The sequence below is a fragment of the Furipterus horrens genome, unplaced genomic scaffold, assembly GCF_987537825.1.
Source record: "Furipterus horrens unplaced genomic scaffold, mFurHor1.1.pri manual_scaffold_6, whole genome shotgun sequence".
Taxonomy (NCBI): domain Eukaryota; kingdom Metazoa; phylum Chordata; class Mammalia; order Chiroptera; family Furipteridae; genus Furipterus; species Furipterus horrens.
Window position 1 is genome coordinate 57047730 of NW_028327176.1, and position 6216 is coordinate 57053945.

The following is a 6216-nucleotide window of genomic DNA, read 5'->3' on the forward strand; positions in this document are numbered from 1 at the left end:
CTGTATCTTTTCTATTTCTGATATCACCTCTTTTTTTTTTTCCTGTGGCTTTACCAAGATAAATCCTACTGATTATTTTTGTTGATGTTGTTGCCTCCAGAAACCTCATTCTTAATTTGAATCTTCTTTTTTATTGCTGTCTTATTTGTCTTCAACATACAAAATCTACATTCTTGATGTTTCATGATGACATGTTTCAGTCATGCTTATTTATTTAAAATATAACTTTGGATTTTGCACTGAAGGGAGATGTATATAATATATGTAAGTACTACATATGTTACTATATGTATTATATATAATAAGTGACTACATTTGCAAGGATCATAAACAAATCAGTTAGTTGTTCAGGAGTTGCAAAATAGTCCTAAAACAAGAGTTCTCTGCTTTCTCTTCCTTAATACACACTGGGCTCTCATGAAGGAAACAATATATAGTATAATTAGTTCCCTTTTGAAATGTACACTGTAGGAAATACAGTGGGTTTCAGAGGCTATCACTTATTAACCAGAAAGGTCAGGATTACAAACTGTGCCTGACTTCAAAGCCTAGGCTCTCAGTTGCTGGGTTCTGTTGGGTCAATTCTCTCCAGGTAGCTGGCATTGCTCCAAAAGTGTTCTATGGTCAAACCACTTACATGCTGTAAGGGACAAATGAACTAACTTAGCTACATCATTTCTGGGATGTTCTGGTTTAAGTCAGAGATGAAGGGCACTAGTTGATGAAATTGGGCACCTATGGACTGAACATTGATAAACCTCCATTATGAGTGTGAGCCCTTCTTATTTCATGTTTATACCCTTTCAATGTAGATCTTATAGAATATCATAAATTTCTCCCCTCAATAGCACTTATTCAATAAATATATTTAGAGTCCTATTAAGTTCTTAGAAACAGGCTCATTGCTGGAATAAAATGATGATAAGCATTATTTGTTCTAAAAAACATATAACTGGGTACCACCCTTGTGGAAGAAGGTCAGGCTAGGTTCTCATGAAGGAATAACACCTCAGCTGAGGCAGCCTGAAGGACTGATAAGGAATCCACTGGTGAACAGATGAAGAAGGGATTCTAGGCAAACACCAAATGAAGAGGTCATGGGCAAGAATGACCTGAAGGAGGTTCCTTGAGGCTGAAGTAAGTGGAGTGATGGGAGATGGGTATGCAATGAGGCCGCAGAAGCATGGGATTTTCTGTCTCAGGCTACACACTCCAGACTTATGAGTAAAATCAGCCACTGAGACGCTTAAAGCAGGAGCATTTAGTTGTGATAGTTGTATTTTAAAAACATGAATGTGGCAGCTGTGAGGAGAATGGACTGGATGGAGAAGAGATAAGACTGGTTGACAAGAGCTGAGTTGATAGATCAGAAAAGAGAATCTGGTGGCTTGTACTAGGGTAGTGGCAATAGAGATGGAGAGAAGTTGATACATTTTAAATATATTTTGGGGTTAAAATAAAAACACTTGGTGATAGATTATTGGATTTAGGAGATAAAAGTATCAGGTCAAGAGTACATTTATGTTGTTCTGGTATGAGCAAATAGATAATAGTACTAACTTCTACTGTGGGGAACATAATGGGGAGAAGAGAATTTGAAGAGAAGCTAATGATTTAGTTTTGGATATGACTAGTTTGGGAAGACTTAGGAACATTTGAGTGGAGATATTAAGGTGAGTTGTATGTTGATTATTAATGATTGGGCATTAGAGATGAGATGTGTAAGTGGCTTGTGGTGAGTGGGAGTTTAACTATGAGAGACTGTAGAATAGTGCAGAATGGGAACAGGGCTAGAATGAGAACAGCCTGATTGCACACAGTCTCGAGACAGGCATGACCAGAAGGAAGAGGAAATCTGGAGAGTGTGTGATTATGGGGGTAAAAAACAAAAACAAAAACAAATCTCTCAAGCATGCTGTGGTCAAGTAAGTAAACTTGTTAGGAGAGACAAAACACAAGATAGAAACTAATAAGAGCTCATTATCTTTGCAGCATAGAAGTTGTTGATGACTCTAGTAAGATCAGTCTTTGTGACTTCAAAGTAGTTGAAGGAGCATATGGTTGATGAGGATGTGGAATCAGCATATATATTCTTTGAGAGATGTTTCACCTTGAAATAGAGTCAGCTTATTAGGTAGTTTCAGGGGCTTGTAGGATTCAAGAAAAAAACATTTTTAACGTGGGAAAGGCAGAGTATATTTGATATCTAATTGGAATAATGTAAGAAAGAGCGGTGGAGGATAGAAAGAATAAGAGCTGAGCAGGGTGATGAAGTGCTGCATGAAGCGGACTGGCCTTTGCTGGGGGGAAGAATGCCTCCCTGTGCACAAGAAGGCATGGAGGAGAGGGTGGGTGCAGCTTTTCAGATTTGGCGGAGAGAATTTGAAGAAGCTCTCATGTGAGAGTCCTTCTATGCTCTGAAGAATGAGGCCAGATAATCTGCTGATATAGTAGGGGAAGAAAGGAGGGGAAAAGACTGGAAGACTGACAGAAGTAGAGAATTGTAGATACAGTCATTTCCAAACCATTCTGGAATTTAGGTCTCTTCAGAGAGCCATTTTATGTGTTTGTTTTGCTTCTTGCTTATTTGTTTTCTTTTTCCTCCTGAATTTAATTTATACTGCTTCTAAAACAAACTTCCTTTTAAGCTTTAAGGGAAGTATAATGACTACTCAAGAGATACTTTTAGTTTTATACTAAAGTGCCATTTATACAAAATGATATTCTTCACTTTTACAAATAAATACTTCTTTCTAGGATTTTACCTAAGTTTTGCTATCTATTTGTCTATCTGTCTGTCCATCTCCATCTAACCATCTAGCCATTTATTCATGTATCCATCCATTATACCAATTTATATTTTAACAAGCTAGAAGCAATTTTGTAAACAAAAAAAAAATAGTAGAAAGTAAAAACTGTATATTATCAACCAGTGTTTTTTTTTTTTTTTTTTTAGTCAGAGCCAGCTAAGACTTTATGTTGGGGAAAAAATACTTGATTTGGGTTTTAGTCATGGGCAGGGTAAGAGGCAGTCCTCCAGGCAGTAAACTCTTGTACCCCAAGGGTGAACTGAGGACTGGAGCTGAGCTTCAGGTGTGTCTTCTGTGCCCTTAACTTCCCTGGCTCCCCTGCACAGCTCCTTTCCCACTGGCTTGGAGGACAAGAGAGACTGCAGTAGTCTTTTGCTTGGGCAGAACATTGGATGACTCAGACACCAGCTTCCCGTTGTGGGTCTCAATCTTCTCCACAGCCACCATCTTGGAGGAGCTGGTGCTGGTGCGGTTGAAGGAGCCAGGGCCCCCACCAGAGCCCAAGTTGGCCTGGAAGCCCAGGCTATAGGTGAGGTTTCAGTAAGCCTGGTTCTACCCACCTGAGTAGCCACTGGTGGTCTTGGTATGGATACTCATGTTCTGCCTCCCAGGCCCCAGCTGGTTCTCCTCACACTCCAGCAGCTTGCAGTAGGTGGCGACCTCCTCGTCAAGGGCTAGCTTGATATTCATGAGCTCCTGATACCCATGCAGCTGTCAGGCCATGTCCTGCGTAGCGGTTCTCAGATCGGCTTCCAGCTCAGCTACCTTGTCTTCAGTTCCCCACGCTGCTTGGCATTGATGATGGTGGCTGCCAGGGAAGCCCTCTGGCCTTTGAGGCCCTTGACCTCAGCTAGAGTCAGTTGATGGTCAGGTTAATCTCAGAAATCTACATCTTTGTGCCACTCAGGTCAGCCCTGTGCTTTCCAGCCAGTGTTTGCAGCTCCTCATACTTGATCTGGTACATGGGCTTAGCCTCAGCCTGGCTGTGGTTGGTGATCTCTGTGTATTGGGCCTGGACCTCAGCGACTATGCCATTCAGGTCCAGGGAGCAGCTGTTTTACATGCACAGCACCGTGGACATGTCAGAGATCAGGGACTGCAGCTCACAAATCTCCTGCCTGTAGAAGGTGATCTCATTTGTCAGCCTTTCCAGGCTGGACTCTGGCTTTACCTTATTCAGGTAAGTTTCATCCACATCCTTCTTGATAAGGGCACATTCATTCTCCATCTCTGTGTGCTTGTTGATCTCATCCTCATACTTATTTTTCAAGTCCTCTACCAGCCCCTGCATGTTGCCAAACTCTGCCTCCAGCCTCAGTTTCTCCTGGGTCAGCATTTCCAGCTGCCATGAAAGGTTGTTGATGCAGCTTTCAAACATGTTGTCCATGTTACTGTGAATCCTCTTCTGCTGCTGCAGGAGAGTCCACTTGGTCTCCTCAATCTTATTCTACTGCTCCAGGCTCTGTACCTTTTTGGTGAAGGAAGCAAACTTGTTGAGGCTCTTTATCCACTCCTTCTCCTGGTTACACACTGCCTGGATGTTGGGGTCCACCTCCAGCTTCAGGGGGCTCAGCAGGCTCTGATTCACTTGGACAGCTTTGAAGGTCCCCATACTCCCAGCTCTGCCAAAACCTGTGGCCAAATTCATGTTGGTGCTCCAGCCAACCCAGGAAAAGTTGAGAACCTGATACTGGGCCCACTTGAATACCAGTGGCTGATGAAGGTCCTGGGGCCAGAGGTGGACACCTTGTAGGTTTTCTGGGTCACCCTTGTGGACACGGTGGAGCCTAGAGAGGAGGTAAGGAGGCCAAACCAGACAGAGATTCAAGCAGGAGCCAAAAAGCTACTTCTAAGTGGAGGGCAGCTATCACTGCAATTCTTGAAGATATTTTCCCTATTAACACTGAAAATTGGTGAAACACTATGGAATTTCTTTTTAAAATTGCCATCAAAGTCCTAAAACCTCACTTGTTTCTCCAAAATTTTGGGGGCTGTATTCAGATTGCTTATTGGTAACTCAAGCTTAAAATTTTAGCACAGTAATCTCCTTAAGAAGTTAAAACAGTTCTTTTCTAGGACCATGCTGTATTACTACCTAGTGTGGGGGCATAACTGTTCCCCTTTTTGCCAACAAAGTAATTTTTTCTCTGTTTTCCAGGGAAATTTATTTATTTTTTAATGACAGTAATATTTAATTTATTTCTGACTGAAAACATTAGCAGCAAAAAGCAAAAATATTTGCCGCTAGGATAGGCTGAGTGTTCTTTTTAATAAACTAGATTAAAAAGATGAGGGTAAATCATCTGTAATTACATGTCATAATAAAAGTGCTGAAAATCCTGATTTAAGGATCATGCCCATCCTTTGAAGTCTTTCTTCAGTCAAATTTCTTCTTATAGCCAGCACCCACTAGCATGTCTTTGTTGCCCATACAAAAGGACTGCAAGATCCTTAATTCTATTGAATCCTAGAGCCATGCTGTGAGATCTAGTTTAATTCTCTCAATTTTTCTTAATGGGAAAACAGGATTACATGGATATGAGTTACTAAAGGTCACAGAGTAGATATTGGTCTCACTGATATATCTCAAGCCTGACACACAGTAATTGCTCAATAAATAATTTTGAACCATCATATATATTTCCATAGTGGCTGTACTAATTTATGGTATCCAGGTCCCTCAAAAAACTAACAATAAAACTACTGTATAATTCAGCAATTCCACTTCTGGTGTATGTATATCTAAAAGGAATGGAGATCAGATTCACTAAGGGGTATCTATACTCCCTTATTGATTATAGCATCATTCAAACAGCAAACTAACTGTCCTTCAGCTGACATATGGATAAAGTTGTCACACACACACACACACACACACACACACAAACCACATGCATTCAACTTTAAAAAAATGAGTATATCTTACCATTTGTGATAACATGGGTGAAGCTGGAGGACATCATGCTAAGCAAAATAATCCAGGCACAGAAAGAAAAACACTGTGTGATCTCACTTATATGTGGTATTTACAGAGTGGGATGGTGCTTGCCAGGGGCTGGGGCACTGAGAAATGGGGTGATATTGGTCAAAGGGTACAAAGTTTCAGTTATTAAAGATGAATAAAGAAAATGTGATATACACACAATGGTAAATGTAAAAGTGATGAATATATTAAATTAGCTTGACTGTGATGATCATTTCACAATGTATACATATATCAATACATCGACTTGTACACCATAAATATATGCAATTTATATTTGTAAATGATACCACAATAAAGCTGTCAAGAAATAATTTTGAACTGTCTGCCACAAAGATTTCTTGTCTTTAAGATGCTGTGATAGTCAAGATCTTTTAATATGTATGTATCATATCCTTTGATATCTGTGTTAAAATGTACAAG

General features: G+C 40.3%; 1 pseudogene; it reads right to left on the minus strand.

The window, feature by feature from the left end:
• Nucleotides 1–3110: 3110 nt before the first annotated feature.
• Nucleotides 3111–5770, minus strand: LOC150006280 (keratin, type II cytoskeletal 8 pseudogene; annotated as a pseudogene).
• Nucleotides 5771–6216: the final 446 nt, after the last annotated feature.